At 32.5% G+C, this 16,302-nt stretch overlaps 1 long non-coding RNA gene across 2 annotated transcripts in view; it reads left to right on the forward strand.

The window, feature by feature from the left end:
- The window catches only part of LOC307186553, a 472,211-nt gene extending 456,172 nt beyond the window's left edge, over positions 1-16,039 (forward strand). For both annotated transcript variants that reach the window (XR_013828404.1, XR_013828405.1), the window contains 2 exons: positions 11,934-12,011; positions 14,966-16,039. This is a non-coding gene — a long non-coding RNA (uncharacterized lncRNA). The remainder of the gene's footprint in view (positions 1-11,933; positions 12,012-14,965) is intronic.
- The last annotated feature ends 263 nt before the right edge of the window (positions 16,040-16,302 follow it).

The following is a 16,302-nucleotide window of genomic DNA, read 5'->3' on the forward strand; positions in this document are numbered from 1 at the left end:
TGGAACTTGCCCTACATATTAAGCTGAATGTAGGTAGTTGACAAAACAGTATGAGCACAGTTTTCTTTCAATTTATATTATATGATAAAAATAATGATTACTACTATTCATTATATGTTATATTTCAATTAAAAATATTTGGTGAAAATACAGGAAAGAACAGGTTAAATACAAAATTTAGCCATTATAATTACAGTGTGTTATGTGAAAAACATGTATTAGTGAATGTTTTAGAACTGTTAAAAAGAAAATGTTAATGTACTAAGATACATTCTTGCTTTGAAATTGTGTGCTGCTAAAATAGTAAATCCTATTTGAAGTTTTTTCTTTAGAAGTTATATTAGCAGTTATTAAATTATTAGTCTAACTTAATGAGTTTAATCCTGAATTCAGGTACTTAATCATGCTGTATAAAATTCATTATACCTTACCTTTGCTTAATTTATAGCATAGATTAATGAAAATGTCACAGTTAAAAATATCTCAGTGATGCACTTGTAGAAACCATTCTGTTTTGGTATGGTTTCTTGTTTACTAACCAATCTCTTCCAGACAAAATTTAAAACTCTAGCTCAAAGAATTATATTACTCATTTGTTATATAGGGATAATTCACTACTGAAAAGTTTTGTCTGTGCCTATAAGAATTTTTCTGGTTCTACTCTGCCACTGAATATAGGATTCCTTTTCCATACCACAAACTGATGTCCATCTGGTATCTGATTGAAAGTATTCAGAGGATTAGATTCCCCTATTTTGGGGGGATATTCTTCCACATTTGGACTGTTTCAACTAGTACACCAAAAAAAGGACTCACTAATTTTCAGCCATTTGTCTGGTTTTAGACAATTTCATTTTTTTAAGACTTTATTTTTTAGAACGGTTTTAGGTACAGAGCAAACTTGAGAGGAAAATACATATATTTCCCATATACCCCTTGCCCCCATACATGCATAACCTCTCCCATTATCAACATTTCTCACCAGAGTGATATATTTTTTACAACTGACAAACTTATATGGACACATCATACTCATTCAAAGTTTACTTTAGGGTTCATTCTTGGTAATGTACATTCTATGAGTTGGAACAAATGTAAATGACATGTATGATAATTACAGTATTACATAGAGTATTTTCACTGCCCTTAAAATCTTCTGCACTCTGCCTAATCATCTCATCTATCACCCATCCCTGGAAAATACCAGGGAGAATTGCTATATCATACAGTAAGAGTATGTTTAGTTTTGTAAGAAACTACCAAACTGTCTTCCAAAGTGATTGTAACATTTTGCATTCTCATCAGCAATGAATGAGAGCTCTGGTTGCTCCATATTCTCAACAATATTTGGTGTTGTTAGTGTTCTGGATCCAAGAGGAAGGAAGTATAATCTCACATTGCTTCTGAGAGCTAGACCTGAAGCTACAGTGCCACTTCTGCCATATTGTGTAGTCAAATTAATTCACAAGCTCAGGCTAAACTCACATCTAGATGTGTGGAGTGCCATGGGAGTAAGAGAAGAAAAGGAATTCATAAGGCCCACTTTTGTACTCTATCAACCACAATCTATTATGTTTTAGATTTTAATAAATCAAGCACGATTTGATAAATTTGGTAATATCTAGATACTTGATTAATCAAAAATACATCAAGTGGAATAAGAAAATGGAACACAGAATAGTGATGCAAATGAAAATAAATGGTAAATTGGTAGATATAAATTTCAAATATATCTGTCATTGCTTTAAATGTAATTGTACTAAAAACTCCTATTATAAGACTAAGATTTTCAGATTGGTTTAAAAGTAATATATGCTGCTTACAAGGTGCAGAGCTTAAACATAAACAATGGTTGAAAATAAAAGGACAGAGAAATGTATTTCGTTAAATCACTATCTGCAGACAAGCTGATGAAGTAGACTTTAAGGCACAATGCATTTCTAGAGATAGAGAGACCACCTGATAACATGTCTGAGATAGACTATTTGATGGTAAAAGAATCAATCAATCTGGAAAATATTATATTTTAAAATGTGCAGGCACTTTAACAATCTCAAAATATTTAAGCAAAAAATCAATAAAACAAAGTAGAAAAAGAAAAAAAAACCCACATCACACCGAGAGAGAATGAACAGAAAAAAAAAATCAGCAAACTTACAGCAATTCTAAGCAACAATTAACAAACTCTATCTAGACATACAAAACACTGCAGCTGACAATGAAAAAATACACATCCTTTCATGTTCACATGATAACATAGTGGATGATAAGTCTCAGCAAATTTGAAATCTCAAGACAAAGTGTTTTATAGAATGGTCAATGGCAATAGAGAAATTAAACCAGAAGTTTATAACATGGTAAATGAACAATCAGCAAATGCTTGAAAATTTAACAATATACTTTAAAATACTCAAAATCAAAGAGGAAAACATAATGGCAATTATAAAACACTCTGAATTAAGTAATAAAAAGTGTATCAAAATCTATGATAAAGCAAGAGGAAAATTTATGGCCTTAATGCATAAGATAGAAAAGAATGTCTTGGGAATTCCCTAGTGGTCCTGTGGTTAGGACTCCGTGCTTTCACTGTCGAGGGCACAGGTTCAATTCCTCCTCAGGGAACTAGGATCCTGCAAGCTGTGCAGCATGGCCAAAAAAAAAGAGAAGAATGACTTTAAAATGATCTATACATCCATCTCAAAAAGATAGAAAGCAAAAAAAAAGGGAAATTATATCCACTGAGCTTAGAAGAAATTAATGAAATAAAAACAAACATATCCTAAAGAAGCAACACAGTGGAATTTGATTCTTTGAAATGACTGAAAACATTGATCATTTAGCAGAATCATCAGAAAAAAAAAAGTGAGAGAGAGCAAGGAAAAAAAAACAAATATGAAAATAAAATATCAACAACTATAAAAATGTGTACTAAATACAACAGTATGTTTGAAACATTTTTCCAATAATTTGAAATTTAGAAGACATGGACAAATTTCTAAAAATGTAAAACTTTTTAAAACTGAAAGAAGAAATAATAGAAAATCTGAATTCATGATACTAATTTAAAAAATAAAGCTATAATTAAAAGACTTCCCCCAAAGAAATATCCAAGCCCAGATGTCTTCCTAAATGATTTATTTTAAACCTCTGACCTGGATCTTAAATATTCACTTTTAGATAGTAGAGTTGTTGAGGGCTCCCATGAAGCCAGACAAACTTCTATTTTACAAACCTGACAATTACATTAAAGGAATAGGAAAGTAGCCTCTGAGAGCCAGTAGCTGGCCTTACACTTTCATCAAGGCTTTGGTGTTGCTAAGAACTTGTATGGCGCTCACAGCTATGCCCTTGGTCCTCTTGTCCATAAACAATTTAACATCAGCATCAGACAAGACTCCTCTGGAAACTCAATGGATCAAGACAAAACAAGACCACTTCATATTCATGCACAAATTTTAAAAAAATAGCAATGTTGCCCAAACTACAAAAATAACCAAATATTCCCGTATCTAGCTGATATGAGTTACTGCTGCTTCCTTACAAATTTAGCCTCACATTGGGCTTCCCTGGTGGCGCAGTGGTTGAGAGTCCGCCTGCTGATTCAGGGGACACGGGTTCGTGCCCCGGTCCGGGAAGATCCCACATGCCGCGGAACGGCTGGGCCCGTGAGCCATGGCCACTGAGCCTGCGCGTCCAGAGCCTGTGCTCCGCAACAGGAGAGGCCACAACAGTGAGAGGCCCGTGTACCGCAAAAAAAAAAAAAAAAAAAAAAAAAAAAAAAAAAAAAAAAAATTAGCCTCACATTGCTCTTTCTATCTTCTAGATAATAAATATTAAGATACTAAATTAGAGTATTATTCTCACTTCCTGATAGTATCCAATCTAGGACAATGCCCCACTTTCATAAATCCTCAGGAAAATCTCAACACAAAAACAAGTGCTACATAACCATAGACTGTTACTGAAAAGCCCATTGATTTCAATGGTGTGCATACGCCTTCATTGAAACAAGTTAGCAGACCCAACTTTATTCAAATACAGGTGTGTTCCTCGTAACATTTTTTTCTTGAGGACATTGACACATCAAATATGTTTGAGCTTAGTATTTTGAATGTACTTGTAAAATGCTGTGAGAGCATGTGAGATGAGATTGTGGAACTGGAAGAAGGAGAATGTCAGCAATCCAGAGCCCCTGAAGGATTTTAAGGATGATGCGATGATTCCCCTGGACTTTTTATAATTTTATAAGACCCAAAAGACAGATACAGAGCAGATTTTGCATTGTGCTAGTTCAAAAATGAAGCAAAATTCATTTCTTACCCATTTTTACCTGACTCTAATTTTTGTCTGTTAATTATAAGATTAATTGTAAAGTTTACTAGAATCACCAAATTGGTAGGTTGTTTGGATTGAGCAATTTTAAAACAATCTACTTTTTGGATATCTTCTCTGCAATCTTATTCATTCCAAACTAACTCTGACGCTGGAAACTATTTGATGCAAAAGAAAAGGAGTAATTCTGACTAAAATCTAACAGTATTTGTGTGTGTATGTGGTAACAAGACACAAGCCATTTCTCTAATCTAATCCCTTCCCACTCTTTCTCCTATTGCAATTTTGGCTCATCATCAAATGTTAGTTATGCTCCTGCCCCATGGCCTTGCTCTTGTCTTTCCCACAGCTTAAAATGCTCCCTTGGCAGATAGTCTCATGTCTTACTCCCTCATTCCAGTCAGGTTTCAGCTCAAATGTGACCTCTTCTTACCACTTTACCTACAGTGCCACCCTCCTCTGGTCACTTTCTGGCTACATGCCATACATTACACTTCTTTATTGCATGTATTACTTGTGCTACCAGAATCTATCCTAGCACATTGTAAAAGTTTATTACATATTTGATGATAAATAAATTAATTAAAAAGGAAAAAGATGGAAATGTTTCCCACAAACAAAAGCTGGTATCATTCTGTCTATATTCTCCTCTGTTAATTTTGAATACAGTGATTTTTTTTTTTATGTTTGAGGTAAATGAAATAAAAACCAAGTAAATAAAACAATAAATCAGTTTCCTTTAAATTCTACTCAGTTTTATTTCATGCTGGGCATGGCACATGGCTGTTAATGGTTCACCCCTAACCTGAGAACAAAATACTCTAAAAAATGTTTTAATCGAATGTTTTCCCGGGCTTCCCTGGTGACGCAGTGGTTGAGAGTCCGCCTGCCGATGCAGGGGACACGGGTTCGTGCCCCGGTCTGGGAGGATCCCACATGCCGCGGAACGGCTAGGCCCGTGAGCCATGGCCGCTGAGCCTGCGCGGCCCGCGTACCGCAAAAAAAAAAAAAAAATGTTTTCCCTTATCGAACTTCAAAGCTTTACTGATATGTGGAGGGGTGCAGGTATTGGAATGCAGGTTTATTTCAGCATGGAAAATGATCTTGAACATTCATTATAGTTTCTATTCATAGAAATTTTAACTCTTTTATAAGTTAATGAACAAAATAGCAACTTGCCATCTTATAATGTATCACAAGATAAATTGAAGGAGATGTGCTGTTTTCACCTTCCTGATGAAACTAAAATGTGATAGATGAAATGTCAGAGCATTATAATAAATGCAAAGGCTAATAGCCTATTAATTCTACTTGATATGTTATGTACCAAATTAAGAAAGATTATATCTGCATTGCATCCACTTTTAAGTTTTCTTCAGCATCCTTGCCAGTTAAAAATAGTAGATTTCATAGTGTTGAAGGTGGCACAATGGAACTATTTAAATCAATCTAAAATTCTATATTAATGTTCAATTAATAAGCTATATTTAATATACAGATGTATCTATGTTATAGATATGTTTCTGTGTTATATATACATATCATATATTGCTATATCATATATATTTTATGTTATATATACAGAGAAAGGGGGAAGCTTGTTTTAAGTACTGCTTTGAGAAATTTAATTGAACAATATCATTTTTTAAAACCTCAGCCACTGCTATATTTGTCATTATTTATAAAGGATAAATATACAATGTCTTAAGATTGCCCTTTGTTTTCTCCAAAGTAGAATGCTCTCTTTAATTGATTATATTAAATATAATTATGTCTTAAAACACACTTCTATTTTATATTACTTTCCTGTGTATTCTATAAGAACACACAGTATTCATTGAAAGGTATGTCAAATATTACAGAAAGTATATTTGGATATGTACATTAACATGTATGTGTAATATATAATATAGGACATGTAATCTGATATTTAACATAAAGACTTAGGATAATCTTGATATTCAATATTCATTTTTAAAAAAAGGAAAGTATCAATACATAATGAGTGTGGGAAATCTTTCTGTCCCAAATAGTAAGGAAGTACTCAGAAGAGTGATGAAAAATATGGTTTTAAATTAAAATGTTTTAGCTATTACTTCTATCTAATGCAGTAAGAATTTATGTTTATTAATCTGTCCTAAATTATTGCAGATCTAGAAACTCATAAATTCAATATATAATATCCCAAAGAATAATAATAATTTTTTTGATGTCTAGATATATTTTTTGAGTTACTTCTTTCTTCCTAATTCAAAACTGATTGAATCATGTCCATTATTAAATATTTTCAAAAATGAAAATTGTGTTTATTTACTTTGTCACTCATAAACTTCTGGATATTTGAGATCTTAGTGTCACAATTTGTGTTGCCTTATACTGTAATAATCTTATTTTCGTTCACATTTGTCTTAGTCCTATGGCAGGCTCTTGCGTTTTTATGATTTCCTGGGGCACACTGAAATTTTTATTTTGTTTAAGGTTTTGGAATTCTAATACATTTTGTATTCAATCTGGGGTCCCACAAGTATTTTCATTGTTACAGAGACAATGGATGACTTCTGAGGTTTAAACTTAAAATTCACATACAAATGTGGTTAGTCATCCAATTGGCTAAATAAAGGAAATTTTAATGACTTAGATTCCTAAAACTCTAATCAAAGTGACCTAATTTTAATCTCAGAGAAGCACAGAGTATAATTGTAACATCACATGGGAAAATTAATTTATCCTATTAAACCCTGATTCAAAATTAATATGTGATTAAAGGAAATTGTCAGAGTGAATCACAGAGAATGGAAAGCGTAAAAGTCAGAAATGAACAACTTATTCAGAAAATCCTGGAAAAATAGACATTATGTTCTCAGGATAAGGATAGGACTGTTTTAACAAGTCTCATAATTGCTTGGGTGGAATATTTCTCCAAAGTCATTTCTCCTTGCTTTAGAATGATGCTTTGTAAGCATTGTCTTAATTATTAATTTGGGTTTCCATTTGGAGTGATATTAGCAAGCGTTGCCACTTTGGATAATATAAACATTACAATTTGTGAAAAAGTTTATTTTTACTTTTAAATGAATGAAATATTTTTAAATGAAATGAAATAAAGTTATTTACTTCAGTATCTTAATGTGTTCTACTGCTATGTTTCTTCCCAAAGTATAATCAGTTCTAGAATATAGAAATACCAGTCTCTAGACTACAAAATATGATACATCTACAAAGGCAGTGTCATGTTTAGAGTGAGTGCTTTGCTTCTTCTGGCAAGACACACAAACTTAGTTCTGTATCTTTTCTTACTTTAGGGAGGTGGTCTAGATCTAGAGCTGGTTCACTAAACTTGATTCCAGAATTGTAAAAAAGCTTCAAAATGAGGAATGTGTACAAAGGAAAGGTAGGAGAGAAATGAACTTTTAGTGAAATGCTTATATTATACATTAACAGGTCATTTGAAAACAGTGAACATTTGAAATGACCTTGGTGGAGAGAAATAAATAAATAAATAAATTTTCACAGAGTGGCACAAACTGTCACCCTCCAATGCAAGTCAAACATCTACTTTAATGAATAGCCCTCATGCCCATAATACAGTTTTTGTGAATTGCTTATGTTGATGGTGTGCAGCATGTCATTTACATTCCAAGATAAATAATAAAACATCTCTGGTGCCACAGCACTTCCATTATGCTCTCTATTATAGGCTGACCTTGAAATTGAATTCAAATTTAAAATCTACCCTGGCCTATCGCAATTTTACAACTCAAGTTGAATTATTTAAACGTTTTTCACGGCACTTTTAGAGACCACAAACCAGGATTTAAGTGTTAACTAATTAGGTAATATGTAAAGGTAAAAGACAAATTAAAATGGATGGAAAGGTATAATATTGCACTGATAAAGAACTGATGGATAAATCTTGTTTTTCACTTATAGTACTTTCAATATTCTTTCAAATTATCAGTAAAAGTAGTTTAAACATTATATTGAATACCACATTGAATTTTGTTCTTCCATGCATAAAAAATCATTTTTACTTCTCATTTTGGGTAATATTTCACCCTTTATCCAATTAGACCAAAGAATTTATGTGATCCAAATAAACTAGCTGCATATATAAGGAACAGTATTTCATGGGGAATATGCCCTCAATGATTTATCAGAAAACCTTGTTAACTTGTAAGAATGATTCATAGGTTTCTGACTTAAAAGCAAAGCAGAGCCTGTGAGAAGAACCAAGTAGAGAGACTGAATTCTGGATTTGTATTTGTTTTAGTAACTATCAACACCATTAATTTCCTAACCCTTTTTACTATGAAATCTTTGTGAAATATGCCACTGCACACTGATGACATATTTATTGCCTTAAACATCTAAAATTTGGTACTCGTGGATTTGCTCTTGATTTAATACTAATAATTACTATTATTGCTTTGTTAATATTATCATTATTATTATTTAGTAAACCCTTTACTATATCCCAAGCATATTGCTAAAAACTTTGCATGCTTAATGCATTTGAGTTTTTCACTGCAACACAATAAGGCAGATGCTCTCATTATTTGCATTTCATCTGTAAGTAAACACAGGTTTATGGGGACTCAGATGAGACAGGTAGAAAGACGGAACAGCAACCCCACACCCGCACTTATTTTTCCACTGACTTTAAGTCACTATGCACTGATTTCTCATTTTACCCCAGACAATATTTGCCTTCAAACTTAGATTGTGAATGTGGTAAGTGATAGGGCCATATTTCATATATATACATATATATATATATATATATATATATAATATATGCACACACACACACACACACACATATATATATATGGTCAAGTTGAGACCATTAAGGTACACCCTAATTCAATATGACTGTGTCCTTATGAAAAGGGAAAGATTTGGACACAGAGAGACATGCATACAGGGAGAACACCATGTGAGCATGAAGGCAGATATCAGAGTGACACATTTACAAGCCAAGGAATGCGAAAGATTGCCAACATACCACCAGAAGCTAGCAGAGAGGCACTGAACAGATTCTCCCTCTCAGTCCTCAGAAGGAACCAACCTTGTCAATACCTTGATCTCAGACTTCTAAGCCTCTAGAACTGTGAGAAAATAAATTTCTGTTAAAACTATTTAATTTGTGGTGCTTCGTTACAGCAACCCCATTAAACTAATACAAATATGCTGTGTTCTTTTGCTTGAATTAAGAAGTATACTATATGCAAATATGTCTGATAAAAAATATGTATGCAATTCACTAATATACTTTTTTCAAAATGGCAAATCCCTTTTTGGCCTAGGAATCTAAAAATTAAAAGTACAATATTTAAAAGTGAAAATATACTTAAAAATCAAGTTAGATATAAAAGTCTCATATTAAAATTAAATTTCTATTCATTTCTTTGATTTTGGAAATTAAACACAATGGCATATTTAATGTAAATATCTTAACTTACTGAACTGTAGTAAAGAGTTAGTTGTATAGAATTCCTTAACTATAGTTTTTCACAATTAGATATGGTCCTTTCCAAGTATCTAGTTTTCAAAGAGATTTTAAAATAATGATCAGACATACACAGTAGCAAATTTAAAATTTACTCAATACAAATAAACAAGTATGCTTCTAGGAAAATCGTTTAAAAAGTAGGAGAGTAGTTTTAGAAGAAACTGGATTTTCATTTGGACCTGGGGTATGTTTTGTTAAAGCCCAGAGCAATGCTTGTCTTCATACCTAAATAGAATTTGGAAAACTCCAGGCTGCTTTCCAACAATGAGTTTTAAGGAAACAATTTCCTCCCTGGTCTTGGATTTCTTAAAAGAAACTTCCTTTTGCTTGTTATTTTCTATGGGATAATACTACCAGTATTTGATCAACTGTAAGAATCCATACATTAAGAACTATTTTAAGACTTTTCTGAGAAAAATGTTGAACAGAAGACTGCAGTATGAAAAGTACTTAGTGAAAGTCACGAATGAAGTATGTAATTCAGTTGTTCTCATATTATGGACATAATGGTCTAAAATCATAAGAATAATGTCAACTTCATTTAATTCTAAAAGAAAAATTTGTATTTTTCATATCCATTTTTGGCATTAAGCCGATTGTTCTATAGAAAATCTCACTTATTTTAATTACACCCGTTTTCTACATGAAATACCTAACTCACATTCAATTTGTTTTAATTTAATAGAAAATATAATACTGAAAATAATCACTCAGAAGGATACTAAGAACTTTTATTTTTGGCCCCAGTGAATATTTTCAAACTTAATCTAGGTCAACAACAATAGTTTCTTCACCTCTGACCTAAAGCTTCTCAATTGTTAGGTTTTAAGACCTAACTTTTTAAAAAATTAATGAAAAACAGTTTTAAATGTCTTCTAATTCATTTTGACCTTTCATTTTAATGAGCCTTCCAGCAAGTCACTTTAACACTTTGAAAACATGTATTACATATGTAATTCAATTTACTTTTGACAATGAAAATGAACTGTATAGAAATTATACTAGAGTATTAATATTTTTCATTGAATATTGTTTAGTGTGCATTCAACAACAAACAAAATATATACCAGATTTTCCTTTTATTAATTTGGTTATTTCAATCTTCCTCTGTATTGATAAGCCAAGTAATAATAATTTACAAGTAATTATATCATGAAAGTTTACCTTCATGATCATGACCATGCATTTCCTACTCTTATGACAAAAATACATCTTATTTTCATACATATTACATAAAAGTAGATTTTTTTCTCATTCTGTTGTCTTAAAATTAATTGTAGAAGTCAATAAAAAGCTTATAAATGTCAGGAATATATGGATAGATTCTGACAAGCTCCAGTTTATAGAAACAGCCTTTTAAAGCATTACATGTTCTGTCTCTGTTTCCTGTCTTCCTGACTCTCTCTCTGACTCTCATCCCAAAAGAAATGTAAACTTTATCTTAGGCTGCAGTTTGGTTATTTTGCCAAGTTGAAAAATTCTTGTTGCCCATATAAACATGTTTGCTTATTTATGAAGTAGAGAGGCATGACTAAATACTAATTAAAATATCTTTTATTTATGTTTTGTAATTCTATTTTTGTACAAGAAAATATGTACTTCATTAGAATTTAAGAAATCAAAGTAAAGTATTTAAACTAGATTTAGATCATACAGAATAAATTCATAAAATATGATAACTTTTAGTCAATATAGGCTAAGTTATCCAATGGTAAAAATAGCTCCATAATCATAGTGGCTCTACAAACAAACATCTATTCCCTATCCACATAAAGCTGGACACAGATCCAAGTGATCTTCTAGGACCACTCTGCTCCATGATTCTGGTTGCTTTAATCTTCAACTGCAAAATCTCAATAGCAAATGCTTTCCTGGTGCCACAGCACAATAATAGAGCCCTGTTGTGTTTCACACTAGCAATAAGGTACTTTGGCCAGAAGTGACCACATGCCTAATGTTCATCATCCATGAATCAGTTATACAGCCCAAATTAAATCATAAAATGTGAAGAGATGTGCCTGGAAATAGAGGTTTTGCCTGGAAAAAAGAAGTTTGCATAATAAATCATATTATTATTTCAATTTCACAGGTGAAGGAATGTTGAATGAGAAAACCTAATAACCTCTTCAAGGTTGGACAGTGACTTAATGAAAGAGAATTTTGAAAGGTGTGTATTTTTAAACCTCAATTACTCCTGTGCTCTGCTTAGTTTAAGGACCAAACCTGAAATGAGTATTCCACAGCTGTAGAAATTTACCCCAATGTGATTGGGGACGGGTTGTTTTATATGTTGAGTTACAAATATATGTAATTCTCTCTCTGTCTATAGATAGATAGATAGATAGATAGAGATATGCACAGCTACAGATTCCAGTGTCACATAGCAGCAGCTACAATGATGACTGTTCCATTTCTCAACATCATGATAAATAGGGAAAGAACAGAAATTTTAAAAATCATTGATACGTACTTTTAAACATGTGTGCTGTGTCATTTGCATGAAGAGACTGAGAAAACTGGACTAAAACACAATGTAGATTTTATCCCAGAAGGTAGTCCAAAGATGGGGAGAAATTATATTTATATAATTTATTATATATATACACATTTGTATTATATATAATATATATATAATTTCACCTAATAAGAATTACATTTCCAGAATATGAATTCTTGGAAAGTGACATACTTTTATAAAATTTGATTTCTCTCTAATCTGTGTGAATGTGAACAAATATTAGACATTTCTAAATGGACATTTACATGGTGATTGGAATGAAGGTACAATTATATAATTGAGAAATTTCAACATTTAATATTAAAGCTTCCCAGTTTAATGGGACAGCTGTTAGTTTTTGGTGCAATTTAAGTAATAAAGAATGAAAATAGCCATATAAGACTGGAAATTTTTACTTGACTTAAAAATATACTTTTCATTACACTCCTTAAACTATCAAAAGCCAAAGCCGATATATAATGCTTTCGAGGACTATACTGTTAATTTTAAAATAATTATTTTTTAAATCAGAAATCCTAGGCCTTAAATTTAAAATGAAGGATAGTTTTGGGCTTTCCTGGTGGCTCAGTGGTTGAGAGTCCACCTGCCGATGCAGGGGACACGGGTTCGTGTCCCGGTCCGGGAAGATCCCACATGCCGCGGAGCGGCTGGGCCAGTGAGCCATGGCCGCGGATCCTGTGCTCCGCAACAGGAGAGGCCACAACAGTGAGAGGCCCGCGTACCGCAAAAAAAAAAAAAAAAAATGAAGGATAGTTTACATACTTTGTGAGACGCTTTCTCTTTAAGATAAAATTGACCATCATGGTAAATGCTCAATTGTCTTAAAGTGAAACACTAGGTTTCATTTTTTTATACTTCAACCTATACATTTCTGTGTGACCTTTACCCCAAATTTTAAATGTTGTCTCTTGACAGTTATTTTCCATAAGTTTTATACCCTTCAGAGGCACTAACATTTTGTGCCTTTAGCTATTTCTTCTTTTACCTACTTCCATAATTCTTAATAACTTGACTAAGCTGAAATGTATTGATATCTCAGTTTCAAACAATTTTAAATGAATATCTATAATGAAAAATGAGTGTTTAATTCTTTTATTTGACTCTGCAGGCATACATTCCATCACTTCCAACCAATATCAACATATCACAATTATTTACTAGATCCAATATTTACTGTTTATAAAATCATGATCATGATACACACTTTTTTCACAAATATGTTTTACAATATATTCTGTGATGGACCATTTCAGCGTGGACAACTGTGTCCATACTAGTTTTGAGTTACGAGTTAAGTTTTTGAAACTATTTATTGAATTAGTTCTTTATTGATATGATCTCTGCATTTTCTCTGTTCTGTCTTTTTTTTTTTAGAACTCCTTTCATATTGATATCAGTTTGCTTGTTCGTTTGCTTGTTTTGGTGGATACTTTTATTTATCTTCCTCCCTGAAATCATTGGCTATTCAGCTAAACTATATTTCCAGCCTTCCTTGATTCTTGATGTGGCCATGGCATAAAAATTCACCAATGGAATGTGAGCAAAAGAAATGTCTAAATTTGTGGTTTCACTTGTTTGAAAGATACTCACAATGGAGTTCTTCATTCCTTTCCCTTCTGATGACTTGAAATTATGAGCAACCTTGAAAACCACATATTTAGGATGAGAATGCTACTCTGCACTCTGGGTTCCCTCCATGACTTTCTGTAGCAAAGTCTGATAAACACTATAGATTATTATAAAAATAAACATCTGATTTGTTTGAAACATTAAATTTTGGTGTTTCTTTGTTACTATAGCTAGGATTCTACTTGAATCCGTAATATGTTTATCTTATTCCTTTTCACATTGCTTTCTTATTCCAGCCAGTGGATTGAATACTTTTCTTTCTGCTATTATATTTTTTATGGACTCTTTCCTGTTGTTGGAATATTTCTTCCTCCAGATTTCTTTCTTTTTCTCTCTTTTAGTGGATGCTGTATGTTATCTTATATACCTTGGTATATTAAATAAATGGATTTTTGTTTTATTTTGTTTTTTCACCTTTGGTATTTTCTCTGTTTCCTCGAATTTTCTATTTGTTTTGTTTTCTGTATTTATGGTAGAAAATATTGTTCTCTTCTTCTAATACTCACTGATCACAAACTTTTCCATAATATTTAAAATTGAGGTACTAAAAAGCTGAATGAAATCTGTGTGATTATGGGTAAAATTTCATCCACAGGTTTGTTTCACTGCAATGTGAAAGGCTGGGAATCAAGATTTTTTCATAACTCAGGATCTTTTCACTTTCTTCACCTACTTCTCAAAAAGGGAATCTTCCAGTCACCTCCAAATGTGGTTCTATTCGTGTCTCTGGTAGCAATTTTGGAAAAGCTTCTTAAGATCACAGCAGGCTGACTTTAACTTAAACTTCATATATTTATTAAATTTTTATCAGTCATTGTCCTAGGGAGAAAAGATGGAAAACTTAAACAGGATAAATTAAAAAGAGTTTATTAGTAAAATTATTTATCTGGTCATAGGCAGGGTTACTGGTATCAAGCCAGTAAAAACTCAGTAATCCATGGTTAGTAATAGTAGAGATCTATCACCATCCCTAGGAATCAACATGCAAGGGGAGAGAGAGCATTTACCAGGACCTGAAGGATGTTGTTGAATTGAAAATGCTACTCCATAGTGGTCTGTGTGCTACTGATCACTATCCAGAAAGGAGGGAAAGAGGGGAATAGATATGCTCGAGGATATCCAGCCCAGCCTTTCTCTCCTGAGACCAGTTGGTTCTGATGCCCCAAGTTCAGGTACTCTCTGGGTTAATATCTTCACAAGGTAAGCCATTTTTTGTCTGTGTAGTAAAAGGGAAAGTTTTTGGAGTGCACTGCCCTAGGAGGAAATTTAATTATCAAGCTCTTTATTAAACAGAATTTTGACTAGTCCTGTTTCGGTCCTACCATCCCTTTCAGAAGTATCAATATCTTTCTGATATCTATCAAGGCAGAACTAAGACAAAAATACCAATTAATTTACTTTTTTAAAGTGCATATGTTAAATTTCTAACTTGTATACAAGGAACATGCAAGTTTGTTTTCATGTAGCACACAAGAGCATATTTTGAAGTTCCTCAAGAAACCTCTAAAAATGGTTAGTGTCTTAAGCAAGAAAGCCCCTGGGATTATGCTACACGATTAAGACTACTATGACTCAAAGCGAAATCATCTGGTTTAAAATCCTCATTTCTGCATTTTATTAACTGTGTGACTGTGAGCAACTACTTAAATTCTCTGATGCTTAGTGTTCTCACATGAAAATAGAGCTAATATGAAATTAAAGAGATATTGTATGTTATATTGAGTAAGTGCCTGGAACACTAATTTAGCCATTACTATATCAATAACCAGATTTATTTTGTTTTGCTCTGTTTTACACTGGATTATCTGCAGAGAATAGATCACTGGCCACCAGGAATTAATTCAAGGAAGCTCATTCCAGAGTCAGAATTCTAAAGATGTTTGTATTAGTTTCCTGTTGTGTTATAACAAATTACCACAAATTCAGTGCCTTTTAAAATAATATAAATGTATTATTTTATAGTTCTGGAGGTAAGAAGTTTGAAATGGATTTCACTGTACTCAATCAAGTCTCTGGCAGGTGTTGATCTTCCTTCTGGAGATTCTAGGAGTATTTCCCTTTTCTTATCCAGCTTCCAGAAGCCTCCTACATTGATTGGCTTGTGGCCCATTCTTCAGAGGTAACAGTGTGGCATCTTCAATTCTCTCTCTGATTCTGACCCTCTGCCTTTTCTTTCAATTATAAGGACTCTTGTTATTATACTCAACCCACCCAGATAATCTATGATAATATCCCCTTCTCAATATCCTTAATTTAATCACATCTGCAAAATTCCCTTTGCTATGTAAGATAGCATATTTACAGGTTCTAG

The sequence above is a fragment of the Stenella coeruleoalba genome (assembly GCF_951394435.1).
Source record: "Stenella coeruleoalba genome assembly, chromosome: 5".
Classification (NCBI taxonomy): domain Eukaryota; kingdom Metazoa; phylum Chordata; class Mammalia; order Artiodactyla; family Delphinidae; genus Stenella; species Stenella coeruleoalba.